Here is a 23,098-nt window from a genome sequence, read left to right as displayed (position 1 = left end):
TGCAGCTCATGGTGAAGACCATGGTGAGGCAGATTGTCCCCCTGCAGCTCACGGAGGTCCATGGTGGAGCAGATATCCACCTGCAGCCTGTGGAGGATCCCATGCCAGAGCAGGCAGATGCACCTGAAGAACCTGTGACCTTGTGGGGGTCCCACATTGGAGCAGTTTGTGAAGAACTGCAGCCTGTGGGAAGGACCCATGCTGGAGCAGTTTGTGGAGAACTGTCTCCTGTGGGAGAGACCCCACACTAGAGCAGGGGAAGACTGTGAGGAGGAAGGAGCAGCAGAGACAATGAGGGATGAACTGACCACAACCCCCATTCCCCATCCCCCTGTGCTGCTTGGTGGGGGGGGAGGTAGAAAATTCAGGAGTGAAGTTGAGCCCAGAAAGAAGGGAGGGGTAGGGGGAAGGTGGTTTTAGATTTGTTCTTATTTCTCATTGCCCTAGTCTGTTGTTAATTGGTAATAAATTCAATTAATTTCCCCAAGTTGAGTCTGTTTTGCCTGTAATGGTAAATGCTTAGTGAACTCCTTGTCCTTATCTCAACCCATGAGCCTTTTGTCATATTTTCTCTCCCCTGTCCAGTTGAGGAGGGGGAGTGATAGAGCAGCTTGGTGGGCACCTAGCTTCCAGCCCAAGTCAAACCCATCACACAGCTGCATATGAAGCATAGCAGCTTAAGATGCCAAACATCCTTGCCAATTCACTGAACATAATTTATTGGTCATTATTATTAGCTTTGCATAGGAACTTAATATTATCCTAATCAAGCACAATAGGAAAAGGATCCTGCATGGGAAAAATAATAAGTTTCCAACTTCTGTGGTGCACTTTCAGTCAGAGTGCTTTTATGTGAAGAAAGCAGCTATTGGGTGAAGACATTTAATTGCTATTACTTAGAAAAACAAAAGCCCTAATCCTGAACCTATATACAAGAGTATTTCAGGAAAGGGTTCTACACAAATCTTCTATAGCAGAACTGAAAGAACCTCTGCCACAAGAACCTCAGTGCACTTGGGATACAAAAATGAGAGATACCTATACTCCCCTCTCCTTGTTTTTATGAAAAATTGTTCACAATTGGACCACCGGATCACAGTACTTGGACAAACAGGAAATGGAAGTTTTCTTTGTTCCATTCTTTCAAGTTTTTTCAGTTATAAACCTTCCTATATACTGATAAACATATATATTCAATACACACTTCAGTAAAAAAATAAGCATCTATATACACACACGGACATTAACATACCTTTTAATGCTGTACCGCTAAAGTTATATTTTACAAGTGGGTAGGTCTGCAATTGCCTATTCTTTCTGGATTGATGAGGTAAATTCGGAATATTTACACTCTTTTCAATCTTTGGCTCCAAAAGCTGAAGAAAAAAACCCACCTTTCTTTTTCACAATACAGACTTCTGTCTTAGTTTTCATACCTTCTTTCATCCAAGTAATTTCTAGTCATTCTAATTAAAATACTCCACTTTATATCTTGTGATTTCAGCCCTGCATATGTCTGTGCATAAGCTCCTGTTTGGCAGCCCGATTAGGCTGCAATTTCAACAGAACTTTCAGATTACTTTTCCAGTTGAATTTTGCATATTGAATCTTCAGTGCATATATCACTTTAAAAAGATTGCAACATACTTTATGAGAAGTCACACTTACGAAGTATGACAAAAAAATACTAAGTTTTCCCATTTTCTTGGGAAAAAACCAAAACCAAACAGTGGTATTATGCAAGTCTTTCCCTCAGCATTTTCCTAATAAGAACCTGATGCTGCCTGGTGACTTTGTGAACTGTTACATAACATCTATTTACATTACTACTAGCTTGCAGGATCAGATTCATAGTCTATACTTAGAAAACCTCAGTGGGTTATTGTGGTGACGCAAGTCAAGGCGGACTTAAAAGAAACCACTATGCCTGCGTGGCTGGGTTCGGACAAAATGGCCTTTATTGTTTATACAAACTATTTTTATATCTTAGACAGTACAGGTGTCAGACCCTGATAGGTTTTTGTGTCCTTCTTCTTGCTTGCTATTTGCTGTTGCTGTGGGTGCCCGTATGCTGCGGTTCTAAGTTCCGATTCTTCACATCCTGTTTACATACCTGACAATTTGTGGCTGTCTTAAAGGTACACGGCTAAGTCTTTGAAGTCAACTAACTTGTCTGCAGACCCCAACAGGTTATAAAACAAGATTGCATCTCTGTAAGACATGCAACATATTTGCTTCAAAATGAAACCATAATAAATTCAGATTAGATCCTTTAGGGCATTTTGAACTTTACCCATTTCTGTACCCATAACTGGAAGGAAAATAAATAGAGTGATAAAGTAAAAATCATGTGGCAGAGAGAGAGAAAGGCAGAAAAGCTTTAGTGAAATATTCAAAAGATTATTTTTTTTTAAATAGGAAAAAACCTTCTTAATCTCTGTTCCTATTAAGATTAGAGAAGAATAGCCAATAATTTCCAGAATGAAAACATACACTGGAATGCAAAACTTTAATTTGTGATTAAGTAGTACAGCTACTCTATTTGTGCAAAGTTCAATGCATCTAAAAATTATCACAGACAAAACCAGCAAACTATCATTCAGAAAAACAAATCTTTGACCTTCATCTCATCTGTATGAAAGGAAATCTCCAAAATATGGTGAGAAGAAGAAAGCACCATATAATGTGCAGTGTCATCAATCCTACTAGTTTAATTTCCAAGATGCGCATCTCAGCTGCTACCACAGGACTTCAAGGCTGTAGTTGAAACACGAGGAAAACTCTAAATCTTTTGTACCTTCTCTGTAAACCAATAAAACTGAACAAACCTAGACTCTTTTTTTTTTTTTTAGCAGATGTAGGTAAGATTACTTAGAGGCAACCTTCCAGTTTGTTTAAAAAACACTCTCAGCTGGCCTTTGTGTGACCACCAGAGGGCAGACAGATGCAGCAGAAGATTAAAGCTTTCCTACACTAAGTACAGAACATTTTAACAAAAGCTGCACTTATTTCTTGAAAAGGTAATTTAATACCTACTGCTTTCTTTGTAAAAACCCTAAATAGGAGTTTTTAAAAAACACTATAAGTCCAATGCTATCTTCGCACCTGGGAATTATTTCACATAGCTACACAGAGACATCAGTTTATCAACCTTATTTTAAAGGGAAATTACATTTTTTTAAGCAGTGAAAACAAAGACCAGATGTTTTCACCAAGGTTTTAAGTGATTAAAGCAAAAAAGTGTTATCTTTTAACAACAGGATTCAAACGTTGAGCAGTGATATGGTATCAACAGAAGATTAATGAAATAATCTATTAAATCATAAATGAAAGTTATCAGTGTTTATAATACCACATTTCAACAGAAAAAAAAAAAGAAAAACAATAAAACTCGATGTCCCAGCACTCAATCCTAATACAAAGTCTCACAAGTGTTAATGCAAACTCAAATTTTGCATCATATGCACACGGTAAATGAACCAGTTGCAGTACACAAGCAAAAATACTTCCTAGCAATATCCTTTGTATTGGGTCTGGCTGAGCCCCATAGCAGCCCTCATAGTGCTGTGCTTTCTATTGGAAACTATAAAGGTGGTAATAACACACCAGTGTTTTGGCTACTGTTGAACAGTGCTCGCACAGCATCAAGGCTCTCTGTAGAGGGATTTCTAAAAAACCGAGGACATATGTTACCATTTTCGGGGTTGGACAACCCAGGCCTGTTAGTTGAAGCTGCAGAGCAGCTTTAAATTGTCCTGGGAACAAGCAGTGGGAGAAGGAAAACAAGCTGTGCACAAACAAGAAGCCAGGTGCAGAGCAAGTCCTGGGAACCGCGAAATCAGCACACTCTCATCGGCACACTCTGATAAGACACTTGCAGCATGCTCACCGATCAGCGACGCGGACCCCCACGTGGCCAGAGACTTTTATCTAATCACCTGTGTGCAAAGTCGGGTGAGCGGCCGGTTTAAGTTATAAATATGACCTGTTTGTTTAATAAAGTGAGCACGGCATGTAGCCATATTGGTGTGATTGTCGTGACTTGGCTGACTCTCCACGGGGGACCCTCTTCGTCTGGCGCCCCAACAGGGACCCATTTATTCGCTTAAATGCGGCAGTCTCCGTGCATCGGACCCGAAGGGACGTTGTCCGATTAGGGAGCTGGAGGTCGGAGGCGGGCGGAACCTGGAAGGCGAAAAGCGGAGTCCAGAGTTCGGTGTAGAGCTGCAGATCGCACCCCCGCCGGCGGTAAAACCGCGTAGAGTAAATCGCGGCAGGACTCTCCGCTAAATTCCTCTCGGGGGGGGAAGCACTACGGAAGACCGCAACGAGTGCGGCGGGGCTCCCCGCTGATACCCTTTCTGTGAGAGGGGGAGCTCTGAGAAGACCACAATGGAATTAGACGCGGCAATTAAGCTGTTAACTGGCATCCTCCTTGGGAGAGGGGAGGGCGTTAAAGAGACAGAAGTGGACACCTTAGTTCGCTGGGCACGAAAAAAGAATAAGATCCCCGAGCCCGCGTTATTGTTTAGTATTGCGGTGATATGGAGAAATAATGTGAAATGGGGATAATGGACATGGATTGTGATTGTATGTGTCTGCTTAAGGAATGTGGGTATGGTGACTAGTCATGGGTGCGGTGACAACTACAGTTTTGAGGAGACGCCTGCCCCTCTTCCTCTAACAAAGGGGAGACGGGGAGACGCCTGCCCCTCTTCCTCTAACAAAGGGGAGACGCCTGCCCTTCTTCCTCTAACAAAGGGGCTATTTAAAAGAGAATAAGAAAAGATGAGAGACATTCAAATGCTATCTAGAGGGAGGGAGTGCTAAGTCTCCTTGCTGGAAAGATTGGGTGGTCACAATCACCTGAAGAAGATCGGATGGTCACAAGAACATGAATCACCTACAAACCTGCAAGACCACCACATTCCAGGAAACGGACTGATAAGCTAATTAACATACGAAGCGGGGTTTAGGTAACGAATATGTATAGGTGTTAATTGAATATTCATTTGTTCATTGTATAAATGTGAGATGGTTCGTCACTTCGGGTATGCACGCTTGTGGAGGAGCGATCCCCCGTGCATCTGCGCGCAATAAACATACCTACTTTATAACTTTCGAGTTATAGAGTCTAATTCCGCACGTCAGCGGAATGGAGAGAAGTGGGAAATTGCCTCTGGGATACTACGATCGAGGGAGGCAAAGAAGGAAAAGAAGCTAAAGCGTTAGGAGCTACGTGGCGGTCGATAGTTAACACTCTGGAAACTATGAAGGCGGAAAAAAAAGTAGCGGCGGCAACCATAGAAGCGTTGGGGGGAGATGTGGTAGAAAAGCCGGTGGAGCAGAAGGGTGATTCACCTAAGCCTTCTCTCTTGGCTACACTTTTCGGAGTTGAGCATACTCGTCCTATGAAGGGTATGTCCGCCCCTGCGTGTTCAATAGTGCAGGAGCTTTTAGATAAGACAGCGGACAAACCGGAAGTTCCTCCTCGGGAGTCTGCTGTAACTGAGCCGAACCCGGAAGAGGCTGCTGAGCCTCCCCAGGAGGGCGGGGCAGCGAGTCCTGCTGCACCAATCGGAGCTGTGGGTGGAGCAAGGCCGAAACGGCGGGTGCCCACAGCTCGTAGGTCTCGTCAGGGCGGGCAAAAGCGCCGTCCGATGTCGTATCCTCCTCTTCCTGAAACATCATCGCACGAATTTGAGGAGGAAGGCGGGGAGAAACATTGTGATAACAATACAGGGAAATCCATACAGGAGGTAATAGATAAATTAAGAAACGTGGAAAAGCGAGTTGAAATGAACCTGCCTACTACTTCAATACCTTTAATTCCTCCAGTTAGCCCAACTGCCCCACCGATGCTGAACTCGAGAAAAGATCCAATTCTACAGCATTGGTCTGGTGTTATTCATGATGCTACTTTGGAGGGTGATTGGCAGGTGACCAGCTCGTTAGCTGGTCCAGTACTGATTAATAATCTTGATGCACATAATTGGGACATGATTTATGGAAGGTTAATGATCAGATTTTAGCGATGGGAGTGTTGTAACCTGCTCTTCCACCTTTTATGATGATCCCTCAGATTTGGCAAATTGTTGTGATAGACTTGAAAGACTGTTCTGTCTTTTTTACGATTCCCTTACACCCTGATGACACACAAAGAGACTCACTAATGATGATTTGCAACCGTTCCGATCCTGGTTGCATGGCACCGAAGCCAACCATCCTCGAACTTGTTCACCAGAACAGCGGGCTGCCCTAGAAGTTGTGTCCCGCAAGATTCAGACTGGCTGGTGTGGCCGCCGAATGGAGAATCTTCCGTTATCTTTTTTGGTTTGTAATGTTGCCACTTCACCTTTTGCCCTGATTTTGCAATGGCAAAAGGAAAAAGGGGAAAATACGGCGATCGTTTTAGAGTGGTTGTTTTTGCCATTGCAACCCAGACATCGTATTTTAAGTCGTCCTGAAGTGTTGCGACGGAGGGAAGACACAGTCACTCAATATGAGTGATCAGCAGACTTCGTTTATTGTCTCTTACAGTCACCTTTTATGCCTTCTTATAAATAGCTCATACATATTACAAAAGTTAAGCTCATTATTGGTTAGTTGCCTAAATACCAAGCCCACCCCTAGTTTCTCTTCTGTAGTTTTCTGTTCCCACCTGCAACATTCTTTTCCCACCAAAATCTTCCTGTTATTGTGTAACAAGGACAGCCAAAGACAGTGTATTTTGCTTTACTTCAGATAAGCTGAGAGCGATGTGCATTTTTGTCCAGCCAGCTGGACTATGTCTATGTGACCCTTTTCAGCTAGCCAGTTATCCACACTGAAGCAGTAGCGGCCTTGTTGAGAAAAGGAAGAGACAGGATTGTTGAAACTGGTGGGACTGAACCGGCAGGTATCAGTATTCCAGTCCGTGGTGATGATTATGAATGGCTCCTGATCCATTCAACAGCCATACAGGAAGCCTTGATGGGCTATACGTGTTTTCTACACAACAACTGGCCAAAAGGACCTCTCTGGAAGATGTTAGAACATTACCAGTGGATTGCGAGACCGTTATGCTCAAAAAGACCAGTTGACGGGCCAACGGTGTTTACAGATGCAGGACGAAAGATGAAGAAGGCTGCATGTGGTTGGCAATCCGATAATCAGTGGCAGAAACACGTGACCACCGGTGAACCACGGGACAACCTTCAAACCTCAGAACTGAAAGCAGTTTTTTGGGCATTGGGAAGCTGGAACAATACACCTGTAAACATAGTATCAGACTCGTTGTATGTAGTTGGTGTAGTACAGCGTATTGAAGATGCCTTGTTGAGAGAGACAAAGAACCAACATCTTGGTGAAATGTTTATACGACTGCGTAGTACTCTTCGACAGAGAAAACATGAATTTTGTATTATGCATATTAGAAGTCATCAGTGGACCGCTGGGTTGGGCAAAGGTAATGCTAGAGCTGATGAAGCAGTCAGCTGTCCGGCAATAACTCCTCCAACAAGTAACTTTGAAGAAGCTCGTAACAGCCACGAGATGTTTCATCAGAATGCAAAGTCTTTACATCAACAGTATCAAATACCCATAGCAGATGCAAAGGGTATTGTCCGCTCCTGTCCTCAATGTAGTCATCATGGACCTGGTTTAGGGGTGGGCACTAACCCAAAAGGTCTGAAGGCACTTCAGGTTTGGCAAATGGATGTAACACATGTACCTGACTTTGGGAAGCTTAAGTATGTGCATGTCACAATTGACACTTATTCTCATTTTATATGGGCCACTGCACAAACCGGTGAAAAGGCATTACATGTGGAGAGACACTTAATGTCTTGGTTTGCTGTCATGGGAGTACCTGTAGAAATAAAGACAGACAATGGTCCAGCTTATAGTAGTCAACGAGTCGCTAGGTTTTTGACAACTTGGGGAATTAAACACGTTAAAGGGATTCCTCACTCCCCAACGGGGCAAGCAGTTGTTGAAAGGGCAAACCGTACCCTGAAGGATTATCTTCAGAGACAGAAAGTATCGCAGGACATAGATGTAACTAAACGGTTGACTAAGGTGTTGTTTACCTTAATCTCTCCCTTATGGAGGATAGAGAGGGACCACCTGTTGTTATACATCACCAAACAGCGCGAGGGAACCAAACAACTACAGTTCCTGGTTTGAATGTTCTGTATAAAAATATGGCTTCAGGTGTATGGGAAGGACCTAATCCGGTGTTATTTATCGGTAGAGGTTATTTTTGTATCTCCACAGATAAAGGACCTATATGGGTCCCTAGCAAGTTTGTGCGACCTGTATGTCAAGATCAGAAGATGGAAGAGAAGACTCAGAGCGAGCAGACAGAATGAACTGTCTATGTTGTATGGGATGTAACCCGTGGGTATTGTGCCAATGTATGCTATGTGGGGTAAAATGGTTCTGTAAGCCAAAGCTTAAATGTAAATGGAGTAAAGAGTGTATGTGTTTGATTGGTAACCGGGCATGAAGCAAGAGAAAGCATACGACTAGTGTAATACCATGCTGATTGGAGACAGTATACATCATCAGAATCTGTGAGCACAGATTTGTGGGGTGGAATGTAAAAAAAAAAAAAAAAAGGTGGAAATTGTAGGACTAAACATGTTTAAGTGGTGGACTTGGTTTACGGTCTTGATGAATTTTTTACCCATTGGCCAAAGTATTTTTGACGTCTTGCCTAGAACAAACATATGGGTGACATGGGCAAATATCACGGGAGTAACAGACTTTTGTTTAAGTCTGCAACAGGCAGACAACCCTTTTAGAACTTGTTTAATTGGTATTCCCCTGCAAGAGAATGAAACAAATGTTGATGGTTTTTGGAATGTTAAAACAGTGGATCTGACTTCCAATCAGAATGGTACATGTATGAGTCCAAATGGGCAATATGTTTGGCCTTCTATGCGTAATGCAGCGTGGCAGAAGACGGTTATTGAGAATTTAAATCAGCCACATCATTTACCTTTGCAGGAGTTAGACCTATTGGCTAGCGTTGTACCTGTTGAATATGTTAATGTAACTGCAACTGGTATGGCAGACTGTACCCACATGTCATCACCACTTCAGCCCGTGAATGGCACTGGAGTAATTTGGTTTGGTGACCTGTGGCAGTTATGGCTAACATGTCAAGGTGAACGGGGGTTTTATACAGGGTTTCAAAATCTAACCGGTTCACCTATTTGGGGTGAATTGAAAACTGGGGGTTTCAATATAGTTGTATGAGGGGGTTATCAGTTGCCACCGGGAGTCTTTTTGATATGTGGGGACAGAGCGTGGCCAGGGATTCCTTTGTATCCTGTCGGTGGACCATGTTATTTAGGGCGTTTGACTTTGTTTGCTCCACATATGAAAGACTTATTAAAAATGACTCAACAATCTCACAGATCACGGAGGGCACTGCGCACCTTTGATGAAACATGTAATGACCGAGTCAATCTACAGTCTGTAACAGTAAATGTCCTAGCCTCCATATTTATGCCAGGGGCAATGGCAGCATTAAATGCTAAGAATATGCGAAGGTTAGCGTGTTGGGGAGAGAAATAATTTAATCTTACATCGCAGATTTTAAGTTCGTTATTGCTTGATGTAGATAGTGTTAGGCATGCTACATTACAAAATAGAGCTGCAACAGATTTTTTTGTTATTAGCACATGGACACGGTTGTGAGGATTTTGAAGGGATGTGTTTTGTGAACCTTTCTGATCATTCCATATCGATGCACAAGAAGTTGTCATAACTGCAGGGAAACATGAAGCATATTCTTGCTGATGATAATCCCTTCGATGAATGGTTGAGAGGATTGGGGATAACAGGTTGGTTAAGGACGTTATTGATGGAAGGAATACGCTTTGTTATAATCATTGTTGTAATGTTTTTAGTTTTTAGCTGTTTATTTTCTTGTGTGAAGAAAGGTTTAACATCTATTGTGAAACAGACGTGGGTTGTTTAAAAAGAAAAAGGTGGATATGTAGAGGGATTTTTAAAGGACCGAGGACATATGTTACCATTGTCCGGGTTGGACAACCCAGGCCTGTTAGTTGAAGCTGCAGAGCAGCTTTAAATTGTCCTGGGAACAAGCAGTGGGAGAAAGAAAACAAGCTATGCACAAACAAGAAGCCAGGTGCAGAGCAAGTCCTGGGAACTGCGAAATCAGCACACTCTCATCAGCACACTCTGATCAGGCACCTGCAGCATGCCCACCGATCAGCGACACGGACCCCCACGTGGCCCAGAGACTTTTATCTAATCACCTGTGTGTAAAGTTGTGTGAGCGGTCGGTTTAAGTTATAAATATGACCTGTTTGTTTAATAAAGTGAGCACGGCATGTAGCCATATCGGTGTGATTGTCGTGACTTGGCTGACTCTCCACGGGGGACCCTCTTCGTCTCTCTTTCAAAAATCCCCCCCCCCCCCCTCCCAGTATGCTGTGGGTGGGCAAGATCTTTGGAGGTGATATAGCCAGGACAGTTGACCCAACTTGACCAAAGGGATATTGCATACCATATGATGTCTGCTCAGATACAAAAGCTAAGAGAAAGGAGGAGGAGGGTGGGGGCATTCATTATTTACAATGTTTCTCTTCCAGAGCAACTGCTACACACATTGAAGCCCTGCTTTCTGGGAAGTGGCCAAACATCACCTGCTGATGGGAAGCAGAGAATGACATCTTTTGTTTTCCTTTGCTTCCGCATACATGACTTTTGCTATTGTTTAATTCAACTGCCTTTATCTTGACCCACAAGGATTATTTTCATCTTATTTTCTCCCCTGCCTGTTCTGCTGAGAAGGGGAGTGATAGAGTGGCTTGGCAGGCACCTGTCATCCAGTCAAGGTCAACTGACAACAGTCTTTTTTGGCGCCCAATGTGGGGCAAGACAACAGCAGTTTTATATTAAATATGCTATAGCTATAGTAGTTATTAAGTGGCAAGCTCCTGTGTGGGTATCGCATGCCAGTCTGAGACCGGAGCATGGTTCTGTTTGTATTCTTGGGAACAGAATTAAGACTCAAAATGGAGTCAAGAGCCAAGGAACTTTATTTACCCAACAATACATCTGCAAATGCAAAGGGAGAGAGTGAGAGATAAAGAGAGAAAGGAAGGAAAGAAAGAAGGAAAGAATGAAAGAGTTCACAGCAATAGCTACCACCCTGGAGCTGTGGTGTCCCGACAGTCCGATTCATTTCCAAGTCCAGTGGGGGAACATTCCATCCGATGTTAGTTGGTTCCTTTTTTTTTATAGAGTTGTTACAAGCTGTTCTGCTTAACCACACCTTCCACTCGGTAATCGTGTACGTGCCCAACATGGTTGTCAGGGGCCTCCAGGCACCTTGATCCCCCTGACCCCAGGTCTGGGTCCATGCACAGGGGTTTGGTTAAGTTTTGCAGGATCAGCCTCCCCCATTGCTCCGTCGGTCTCCTCCTTTAACAACGTATAGATAAATCTCTGCGGTGGCAGTGGTGTTATCTTCCCGCCTTAAATCTCTTCTGTGGCAGTGGTGTTATCTTCCTGCCTTAACAATGTATAGATAGATCATTCACTGTGGTGATGGCATGAGTTTCCTACCATAGCAATGTTGAGAAAACACATCTGCTGTGGTGATGGTGGGTCTCACCAACCCAGTCTCTTACAGTGGGTCACAAAGTTTGTTTGCTGAACTGCTTATCTCTGTTTTGCTAAGCTTGGGAAGATGTTAATAGAAATAATGGGTATGTACTTTGCCCTGGCATTGATGGCTTTGCTGTGCTGGGGGAAGCTATTGTGTGGAGAAGATGAGGGAATACATCTCCCTCTCCCTGCCCAGGACTGATGTGCATAGTTTTGTTATGCAGGCTCCCAAGGTCCTTGTTCACCCTTATGTGAGCTGTTTAATACTGCTAATTAAACTGTTGGCATATTATAGGTTTTGTGGAATTTGGTCTCCTCCTGATGTAGGAGAAAACAACTTTTGGGTAAGGCAATACTGAAATGTGCCCTGAGGCAGCCCGTCCCTGGGTGGCTGCGTGTGTGGAAGGCTTTGGGCAGATTTCTATGATGGTTATCACCTCTCATTGCCTACCCCAATGAAAACCAACAGCTTCTAGCACTGTACTGGGGCCTGACCTGTGCCTATTGAGCCACAGTTCAGTACTTTCATGTGGCGATTGAGGCACAGACTTTGCAAGGATGTTGAAGCAAAGACCTTTATCGTTAGTTAGTTACAGCTTTTATAAGTTTATACTCTACACGCACCACTAAAAGCTTTATTATTGGTCAAACTCTATTGTCCACACACCCAGCCGCTGTTCACTATAGGCTCTGCTGTTCACGCTGTCTCCTTATCTTCTAGAAGCGAGATCACATTCCTCCTTTGTTTCTGTTCCCTCTGGGTTTCTTCTCATATGCCCTCAAAGTTACTTACTTCTTTGCTGCAGGATCACAGCTGCACATTGACAAGGCAAGGTCACAGCTGCATATTATCTATGTCAAACAACCCACTGTCTCCATACTCTATACTTTCAGAGGACTGTGGTTGAAGCAAGGACCCAAACAGCATCTGAGGACGCTATGGTTGAGACAGGGACACAGACACCAACAACTAGAGTGATTGCCCCAGTAGTGAAAAAGAAAGGGTGGACAAGAAGAACAATGGGGCCATATCATCAATTAGTAAGGGAGGAGGAAGAAGACTAAAGTTTGGATCAAGAGGCTGGTCCTTCGACAAAGAAATTGGGGGAAGAAGTGAGACAATTTAGACATGAGCCAGAAACTACCCGGTCCTTGACCTCATCAGAACTTCGAGATATGCAGAAAGATTACAGCCGCCAGCCAGGTGAGCAGATTGCTGCCTGGCTGCTCTGATGCTGGGATAACAGGGCTGACAGTCAGCAACTGGAAGGCAAGGAAGCCCAATAGCTGGGATCCCTTGCTAGCAACTGGGGAATTGAGAGAGGAATTGGAAAAGAGGCAGCAATCTGCAGTCTCTGGAGGTGGCTCCTCTCAAGTGTGAGGGCAAGATATCCATTCAAGGAAGATCTTGTGAACTCCCCAGGAAAGTGGACTACTGCAGATGAAGGCATCCAGTACCTGAGTGGTACTGGAAGTCATCTACAATGATCTAGACAATGGTGAGGTCTCCAAAGATCCAGAGGATGTTCTGTGCACATGGGCCATGTGGAGGAAGGTGATTCAAAGCACCCCAGCATCATATTCTATCAGCCTGGCAGCGATGTATTTCCTGGATATGGATACACCAACTATGGAGAAAGTATCTTCTTGGCTCCAAAACTTTGAAGAAAACCTCTGTACTCCCTTATTCCTATGGGCCAGCACCTTGGCTGTCAAGGGCGTCCCAAGAAATCAGTCCTCTTCTGCTCCAGTCAGAGGGAAAGGGAGCCCCAGGTGCATGCCACGTGGTGCACTGTGGTTCTGCCTGCATGACCAGGGGGAGGACATGAGGGAGTGGGATGGTGAACCCACCCTTAAGCAGGAAGCCCATGTACGTGAACTGAGAGGGAAGCCAGCTGTTAAGAAGGGGTCACCCAAGACATCTTTTGTTTTCCTTTGCTTCCATATGCATGACTTTTGCTATTGCTTAATTAAACTGCCTTTAACTTGACCCAGAAGGGTTTTTTTCATCCTATTTTTTCCACCGTCGTTCTGCTGAGGAGGGGAGTGATAGAGCAACTTAACTTGTTGGGCACCTGGCATCCAGCCAAGGTCAACCCCCCGCTCCCTTACACTTTCTTTCCTGACACTTTAATAACATTAGTGTCTGTATTATAGGGTACCCTTCACTTGCTCAGCCGCTTTCTTCCTCCCCCTTTTAAAATATTAAGCACTGAATACTAAAACTTTATCTTAAAGTGCTGTCCCTCATTCTGCCTGCCCCAAAATGTGTTTCCTACCAGCTCTACCATTTGTAACAAGAGGACTCAACAACTGCAGTTAATAATTACCATGTGATCAGAAGCATGAGTGTGGCATATGAAGGCATGGGCTCAGGTTGTGGCACAACCAGAGATGCTTTATTGTGCAGAGAAGTTCATATTTATATCTCTGAGCCTGGATACAAATTCCAGCTGTATGTTCCACCAGGCTCAGGGCAGAAGCCGTTCATGCAATTACATAGCTATATATGGTTATAAACATGCAAACACCTTTTGGCCAGATAAACATGTTTTTCTTTCTTACTTTCCTTCATAAGACCCATCTGTTTTCTTACTTCCTATTAGTAATGATCAGACAGTCTCCGTCCTCCTCTCCCACATCTCCCCCTTTTTTTCTTGTTAATTGCGATAAGGCAAAGGCTGCATGCAGCTGCGCAACCACGACCTGATTCATGCTGTGGTCAACTAAACGCTGAATACAAAAAAAGAGACATGGGATATATAAGGCAAACATCAATAGGGTGGTTAAAGCAATTATAATAAATCCTGCAATACTTTTGATCCACAGCCCGAAGTTTCCCAGCCATGAGAAAAGACCAAAGGCACCCCACCCTTGGCTCTGCTGCAGATCTTTGTTTAAGGCTTTTAAGTTTTGTATGCTTTTGTGAATTGATTCAGAGTGGTCACTCAGATTCATGCAACATATCCCATCAAAGTCTTCGCACCTGTGTCCCTCTGCTAACAATAAAAAAATCAATAGCAGTTCAGTTCTGTAGCGATGCATGATGGACTGAATCAACATCTGTTAATAAGCCAGAAAGAGCAGTGCTTGTAGCATTGCTTTCTTTAGGAATCCAACAGCCTAATTTATTGAGTTAAGGGCAAGTGTCATTCCTACAGAGGAGATTAGAGAAACAAAAATGCGTTGCGCTGCATTCCAGATCTCAACCTGAGAGTTATAGTCTGTTGTGAGGTCTGTGTTGCGTCACTCTCAAGAGTGGTGTAGTTTCCATGTATTAATGGGTGAGCCATTGGGGTGAAAGAAAGAAAGCTTACCAAATGTACAAGCCCCTCACTCACCCACCCCCACCCCCCCGCCCTGCTCAGAATTCCCATCCAGGCCCTGTCCCCACAGATTAAAAATGTGTTGTTCAGAAGGCCACCTGGGGATATTCCTTTTTGAAGTGACCAACAGCCCTGCAATGATAACAGGCAGCCTTGCTGGCTTTGTATCCTGGTTTTATTTGAGCAGCCAGTGCAGACGCAAGGGCTGCCACATGGTGTCCTGTTGTTGCAGTTGTCTTAAAGTTTTACTGAATCTTTCTATATTTTGTGTTTGTTTGTGTAACAGCTATAGAAACATCTTGATTTTAAAGAGTTAACCTCCATGTTAACTATGCTGCTTCTTATCTGAGACTGCGTTACTTGAAGTCCCTATTCTATAGACCATAATAACCTTACTCCTTAGTCTTTAGACCATAACCAGAGCACCTAGGTTCTATTGTGTATAGGATGAGTTATTGGACAGCTTGGCAAGGCCGATATCCAGCCATCCAACTTGGCAACAAAACTTACCTTTAAGGTGTCCTGAAGTGAACTACCTTCATTATAATACTAAAAATCACTCCCACAGGTCAAGAAGACCCTTGCCCAGGTGAAGACCCTTCCCCTGCGCAAGCGTAGTAACAGAAGAAGGTGACACAGCATATATTATAATTATATGCAAATTTCTAACCAATCATTGTAACTGGGAGTGTACGACCTTTTCATTTTGTGTATAAAAGTAACAGTAAAATCTACACAGGTGTGCTTGATTTGTGGAGATGCCACTGAGCACCCAGCGCTGCAATAAAGGAGTGCCTGCTTAATACTCCATTGGTGTTAAGAGGTTTGATTTCCGATTTCAGTGACACTGTGGTTCCTATATTTTGACATGCTCTTACCATGTCTGACAGCATAGGGTTGTGATTGCGAAAAGGCTGCAATGCCCACTTGCAATCTTCATTGGCATTATCATACTCTAGTTGTTTCAAAACCAACCCAAGAGCTTCCCCATGCTCAGCATGTTGTTGCATAATATTTTGTAGCCGATCAATAAAGGTAGTATATGACTCCTAGGACCCTGCAAAACTGTGGCGAACGACTCACTAGAGGCACGCTCAGATTCCGGTAATTTCCAGACTGCTTTAATAGCTATTTCCTTAATTTGTAAATAGGCATCCCTGGGATACCCTGCTTGCATCATGGAAGAGGCATAATTCTTTTCTCCAGCCAGCTGCTCATACTTAATAGCAATCTCCTGATTAAGGTTTTCAAGCGAGGTCACTACACATAACTCACAAAAATCAGATAACCACATCATATATTGCATCGGAGTTAGTACCATGTGAAGCAATGACCTCCAATCATGCGGTGCAAGTGTATAAGACTCTGCCATCGCTTTAAGAAAGGACATATCGAACATACTATAAATCCCCTCTTCCCCCACTGCTTTTCTTAACTCTTTAATAGCCTCATATTGCACAGGCTGCCACTCTGGAGGCTGATTTGGCCATTAAAATACTGGACATGCCATCACAACTCCCAAATCCCCTCGCTTAAGTGCTTCCCACTTGCATTCCCGCCACTGATCCCCTGGACCCCCTTTCACCCTCCCCGAAAACACAGTCAACACATCGGGGGGGCAGGAAAAAGCTCTGGTTCCTTTTCCGGATCTATAGGACCTGGATCAAAAAGGGTTCTCAGTGTCAATAGAATCGTTGTCCAAGTTGTCCTGTTTCCGCACTTGGTCCTGTGCTGTGAGGGTCACTGCAACCGGCAACGGGAGCTTTGGGGGCAGAGGAGGTGTGGATGGAGTTGCCATCATTGACGGTGTGTTGAAAAGAGTCGTGCTGTCAGTGGAATTTACAGCTTCCCCTGGTTTAGCACTGTTAGTAGAATTAGTCCACGCTTGGCGAACAGTAGTCAGGATCTGCCACCAAGTTGATAAATGTTTTCCCACAGCAGAGTCCCCCTCCACAGCAGCATCATGCAATCATCTGCTGACCGCTTGACAGGCAGGAATTTGCAAAGTGCCGTCAGGCAGAAAGTCCGGCACCTTGTCACGGATCCATTCTAACAGAGTCACTAGCTGCGGACCTGTCACAGCTCATTGCTGAGCTGCAAGCAGCCATCGCAATACATCCAGGCTGTGCTGCTGATCTTGGGATAACTTCCCTTCCATGGTTCCCAACTGCTCACCTTCTTTGTAGGTGATGGGTGCACAAATTTAAAGTTTCCATGGATCCTGGCTCAGTTGGGCTATGCCACTGGTTCGGGCTCCATGAGCCTCCTACTCAAGCCCCTGTTCGGGTGCCATTTATGGCATATGAAGGCATGGGCTCAGGTTGTGGCACAACCAGAGATGCTTTATTGTGCAGAGAAGTTCATATTTATATCTCTGAGCCCGGATACAAATTCCAGCTGTATGTTCCACCAGGCTCAGGGCAGAAGCCGTTCATGCAATTACATAGCTATATATGGTTATAAACATGCAAACACCTTTTGGCCAGATAAACATGTTTTTCTTTCTTACTTTCCTTCATAAGACCCATCTGTTTTCTTACTTCCCATTAGTAATGATCAGTTTCCATCCTCTCCCACACATGAGCTTGTATTTTTCGTAATTCCCATTCAAATCTGCATAATAAAGTATTTCTTTGAAGAAAAAGGTAATACTTTAATATTCTTCTCAACCAGAGACATGTGCAATATGAAAGGAGGCAATTGGGTTCTAACTAGGAACATTTAAGTCCTTTTAAGACAGCTACATGACATCATATGATTAAGGGAATGATTGATAAAATCAAATTTACTGTTAGAAATTTGAATTTAGGACAATTGAAACAAATTAGTTGTTAATAGTTAATTCAATATATAAGTATAGCCTGCTAAGTGTTTCATTAAGTGCAGATAAATCCTTTGTTCAAAAGAACAACTTCAAAAGGAAGCACCCCCACAAGGTAGAGAAGCTGACTGGAAGTCCACCATGAGGAATGAGCTCAGCTAAAACTGGGGGAAAGGTAATTCTGGCAGGGGGAGATCATGACCACCGACTCAGGAAACCCCCCAGACCCAAAAAGTAGTTGAGACTGAGCATGCGAACTAATTAACATGATAAGTAAGAGAATTACTTGACAAATAGGAAACTGAGTATTAAGTAGTGAAGGAGTTAGGTAACTTGTAACCAATGAAGGCTGATGTCTTTGTATGCTAAACTGCATAAACAGTGTAAATTTTTGACAATTGGCGAGCTAGGCATTTGTGGGTTACCACCTAGTTCCCTACTTTGCACAAACTAGAATAAAAGAATATAAATACCTCGACTTGGTGTGTGAATTGGCACTGTACGCTGGGTAATGAGCCCACCTATGGGATAACGTACAGAAGGAAAGAGTCTGATAATGGAACAAACCCATTATGAAAAAATCTATTTTAATAGCTCAAAAAGTGAACTATAACCCTTGGGTGAATAGATGATTCACTCAGAAGGTAGCAGAAGAAATTTACCTTGGAAAATCAAGGCTCCTTCCCCACTTTTCTAAAGCCAGTATCTTTTCTTAGTATCTTCTTCTTTTTAAACAGAAGAAAATATAGTAAGGGCAATTTACCAAAAAGCTCAAACAGCCACTAAACTCAAGTAGCAGAATAATTCTTAAAAGAAACCCATAATTACAGAAAAACATAAATGAAATCCCCAGTCCTAGCAAACACTCCCCTCACTGACCTTTTATTTGGGAATTCAGATGTAAAAATAACCTTGATGCTTGGTTTGGAGGAAACACTGCAGGTGGGAGAAGGTAACTCATTAAGATCCAACAGAAATATCTCTTTCTTTTAGTCATTTTGATTTATTTCACAGCTAAAGGACTTGATTAAAAATGCATAAAGAATTGTTGAATTGAATGTGATGCTCCTAAAACCTTGGCATTCTTTGTGTACCAGGTGTTGACCTATAAGAAAGCAAACCAGATAGCGATTACAAAGACCTGAACTTCCATTACTATTCTAATATGAAAAGGTAGTAAAAGCCTTGAAAAGAATAGTCATGTTTTTTTCAAATTAATATTCCATATGTGGAGACTATCGTGTATAGAATAGGTTGGTTTGTTTTGGGGGTTTTTTTTGGAGTTAAGCATTAAGTATGAAAAGATCATCTGTTCATCTTCCACAATTATGTGGCTTGACAAGCTTGATATTTGCACAGTGGTGATAATTACTATATTTACACACATATGATTTACTGTGCTTTGATTCTGTGTAAACAACCATAGTTTTATTTTCCAAAGGCTAGGTATGTAGTAAGAACTATATATTTTTATATTTTTATTTTTGTTTTGCAAGTTAATAACTTTATGATACAGCCAATTTCCAATAACTAGTTAAAAGAGTGCACTTTTAATTTCTGGTATTCCTGTTTTCCTGCTACTAAAGTGAAAAAGGGTCATACTGAGAACCAGTTTTCCTCAGATCATAGTGAGATCTGTACAGACCTCACGGATCCCTTCTAAAAACCTCTTCTCCCACCTCCCATAAGTACTTTTTCAGAAACTGCTTAGGACTTGGAACCGCTCATGCTGACTTTTGCAGATTATCCCCATTTCAAACATGATGTTTATCTTCCTGGCCCATGTTAATGAACAGGGATCTTTGGAATTTAGAAAGCCCAAGACTTGATTTCAAACACTTTATTGAGGTGTTTGGTTTTGGAACTACAAAAGCTGATCACCCACCACCCCACTACCATCTGTACCAATAATAGCTTCATGTGGAAGCTAGGATGGGGACTAGAATCTGCTTCATATTTCTGAATAGTTTTTTTACACTTTTTACAAAAAGCTTGTATTGTCATATTGTTGTCTAAACTCCTGAATTCTTGAACTCTGATTTAGTGCTAAACTCTGATATAGTATTTAACTATATGTGCACAGAGTTTAGGTCAAGGTGACCCTCTAGAGTTTTCAAGAATGACAAATGAAGGGACTTCTAATCAAAGGAGTCAGCTTTGGGAGAGACAAAACAAAGAACATCCTGTCTTTGTGCTGTAAGCCATGTGTATTTAGACTATCTTGGTCCTGTTAAACTCTGATTAGTCAGCTCTTATGGTCTTTAGCCTTGCCCTAGAAGTGAACTATCCTCATTATAATACTAAAAGTCACACCCCCTAAGGGAAAGACCCAGGCCCACTAGAAGACCCTTCCTCAGAGAGCATGCATAGTAGTAACATAAGTTAGGTAATGGATATGCAAATATATAGCCAATCATCTATGTGGACCTGCCCTCTGGGTAAGGAAAGTGCGATAAGATTTTGTATATAACGTTTGTAACTTTGTACTGTGATATGCTAATTTTGTTTGCTAGCATACAGACTTGCGCAACTCTGTAATAAAACAACATCTTGTCTCAGCGTGAAAGACTGGCTTATTGCACACCAGGAACGGACTTGCATTTTAAAGGCAACAATGGTAGCAAAAGCATGAATCTAGAAGTAATAACAATGAGAAAAGGACTAAACTAAAATTGGTATGTGAAGCACTTGCATCCTGCCACGCTTACAGCACAACTACATGACCTATTGGCACATTGATAAGCAAACAATGACAGGCTACATTAGTTTTGTGTGAAGTTGTATTGACTACGATAATATTTTAGTGTTAATAAATCTCATCATAAACCAAAAGAAAGAGTCACCGAAATTCGGGAATAAAACTCCTTAACACCAATGTAGTATTAAGAATCAGGCATTCTTTATGGCGGCACCGGATGCACGGGGGATCATGACATGCAGAAAACAGACTTCACAATGGTTAGATTGTAAAGTAGGTATATTTATTCAGCGCTGGGCGGCACGGGGGGTAGTCCCACCAAAATCATGCACGCCTTTTTAACATTTTCAGACCTATTTATACATGTTACATTTCTTTATCTAAAAACACACGTAATTTTGGATACATTGATTATATTCAATCTCCAGGCCACACCTCCACTGCAAAGCATTGATTAGAAGTAATCAGCAAACATGCTAAAACAGTAAACATATCTAAGTAACACCAAGCGACTTTTATGCGGACTCATCATGACATATAACTCTTAGCAACTTAGAAGCATTATATGTGCAGTTTTGATTAAGTATGTGCTTGTTTATCAGGCTAGGGTGCCTTGGCTCAACTCCCCCCTTTTCTTTTTCTTGTGCCCTTTTCTAAGGGCTTTTCTTCACTTTAAGCATAGTTGAGAACATTTCATACTTATACAAAAAATTAAACAGATTATTACAAAAATGATTATACCTCTTAGGAGATACTTGATCCACTTTACCCATCCCAATGGAAGTAACGACTCCATCCATGATGTTGCCTTACTCCATAGCTCAGAAAAACCCCATGAAGTATCATCTGTCGTGACCTTGTGGAGTATTTCAAGTTGAATCTTCATTATTCTCAAATCTCTTTCTATTTTCCCATCTTCATTTATGTAAGTACAGCAACTAGAATTAATTATTGTGCAGACTCCTCCATGCGATGCTAATATCATACTACTTTAGAAAGTTGACGCATTTCTCCTTGTAGGGTTTGAATAGCATCACTAGTAGCATTTCCAAATTCTTCCATAGCTCCTGAAATATTTATTATTGCCTTCCCTAATTCGCTTACTCCTAAAACCGGAATAAATCATCTAACAAAAGAATGAAATGTAGAAGGTCATGTAATTAAGGGGTTACTTGTTTGCTTTTGTCTCTTTATTATTTAATTATGTTTTTCCATAATCTTTATCATATAAATCTTTGGTTATCCATACATCTGGCATTACTGACCCAAGAGTACAAGCTCCCTTCCAAAAAGGAGGCAACTCCTTTCTAGCAACAGTGTCATTACAGAGCCAATAGAGTCCCTTCTGGGGAGCATGCCAATAAAAGGTAGAGTATTGTCTCCTTAAATAAGATCCTGCTAAGGTGACATTTTTATTACGTTGAGGATATTCTCCAACCAAGTAATTTCCGACTTGACTTTTTAAACATCTGACCGACTCCGTTATGATTATTTGTCCTTTAACTGGCCATTCTTGGTCCCCTGAACTGTAATTGAACAAAAACCTTTTGGGTTTTGTCCAGAGCACCTGCCATGTAGAATCATTATTTAACAAGGGAATGGGAATCCCTATAAGGGTAATATTGCGCTCATCGCTAAGTTTTGGAAATTTGTGACATATCCAACAATCACTTAAATTTATAGCCACTGCTATCTTTGCCATTAGGTTGACATGGATATTTCAATTCCACTGATCAGGCCAGTTTCCCTGAGCCTCCCTTCTTATCCTCCTTGTTTTTCGGACAACAAGATGGACAATTCTATAATCCATTCCGCTTCCTCTGACTTGTATCAAACACCTATAAATTCCTGAATCCTGAATTATAACCTTCTTTATAACTATATGAGATAGTCCCCCTAGCAAAGAATTTTTTTCTCCTGTTACCCTGTCTTTATATTGTTGGTCCTGTTGGCTCCAATTTTCTTTACCATCTATCATTAAGTAAACATTCTGGTCCCTTTCCCAATAATCTTTTCCTTCTCGTCTAATTACTTTTTTATCCCAGCTTACAAATATAGCATTATAATCTGAGGTCTGTGGTTTTGTAAATGCACATTGTAGTGCAACTGCTTGCCCTTCCTCAACCTTGTATTGTTTATGAGGGGTCCAGACCTCAAGCCATGCATCCACCAATACCAAGCACATACTTACTACAATTATTCTGATATTTTTCATAATTGTTGTCTTCTTATTCATATCTTCAATTTTCCATCTGATTCACTTGTCCATTTACTTGGTGCTTTCTTCACCCGAGTGTGGTGGATCCAAGAGTTTTGTTCCTTGATCTGGATGGCAGTAAAGGAGGTCAGAAGTACTTGAAACAGTCCTTCCCACTGTGGTTCCAAAGTCTTTTCTGTAAGAGACTTTATATATACATAGTCTTCTGGCTTAATATTATGCACTGGTTCATCAAGGCCCCTTCCCCAGGCCCCAATCACATGTTTTCGGATTTTATTTAATTGTTTCCCTAGTGCGGTCATATAAGAGGTTATAACCTCGTCTCCTGATTGGATAGATATTCCTCTCTGTATCGCATATGGTTGTCCATATAAAACTTCAAATGGACTCACTCCTGTCGCGACGGA

At 42.3% G+C, this 23,098-nt stretch overlaps 1 long non-coding RNA gene across 1 annotated transcript; it reads left to right on the top strand.

The window, feature by feature from the left end:
• Positions 1–1,942: 1,942 nt before the first annotated feature.
• LOC129783182 (uncharacterized) lies at positions 1,943–13,625 on the top strand. Its single transcript, XR_008745154.1, has 2 exons — positions 1,943–4,248; positions 8,257–13,625. It is a non-coding gene; the product is annotated as an uncharacterized LOC129783182 (long non-coding RNA).
• The last annotated feature ends 9,473 nt before the right edge of the window (positions 13,626–23,098 follow it).

This window comes from Falco peregrinus, chromosome W (genome assembly GCF_023634155.1).
Source record: "Falco peregrinus isolate bFalPer1 chromosome W, bFalPer1.pri, whole genome shotgun sequence".
Taxonomy (NCBI): domain Eukaryota; kingdom Metazoa; phylum Chordata; class Aves; order Falconiformes; family Falconidae; genus Falco; species Falco peregrinus.
The sequence above is the reverse complement of the archived record's forward strand: the minus strand, read 5'-3'. Positions and strand labels throughout refer to the sequence as shown.